Source organism: Gracilinanus agilis, unplaced genomic scaffold, assembly GCF_016433145.1.
Source record: "Gracilinanus agilis isolate LMUSP501 unplaced genomic scaffold, AgileGrace unplaced_scaffold54419, whole genome shotgun sequence".
In the NCBI taxonomy this organism is placed as follows: Eukaryota; Metazoa; Chordata; class Mammalia; order Didelphimorphia; family Didelphidae; genus Gracilinanus; species Gracilinanus agilis.
Window position 1 is genome coordinate 2,501 of NW_025389598.1, and position 292 is coordinate 2,792.

Genomic DNA, 292 nt, shown 5'->3' on the forward strand with positions numbered 1-292 from the left:
AAAGTCCTGAGGCAGGGCCTGGAAAGATCCTCATTTCTAATTTTCATATGGGGAAGTTGAGGGTCAGAGTGGAGTCTCTTCACTTGTGGCCAGTCAGGGAATGAAATTCGTTTCTCTTCTGGATCTGAGTTGATTTAATTTCATTATACTGAACAAGGGTGTGTGCAAGTGCATGTGTGTGGGTGCATGTGTGGCCATCATGGCCCTCTCTCTGTCTCTGTCTCTCTGTCTTTCTGTCTCTGTCTCTGTCTCTCCTCTGTCTCTGTCTCTCTCCTCTTATCTCTGTCTCTGT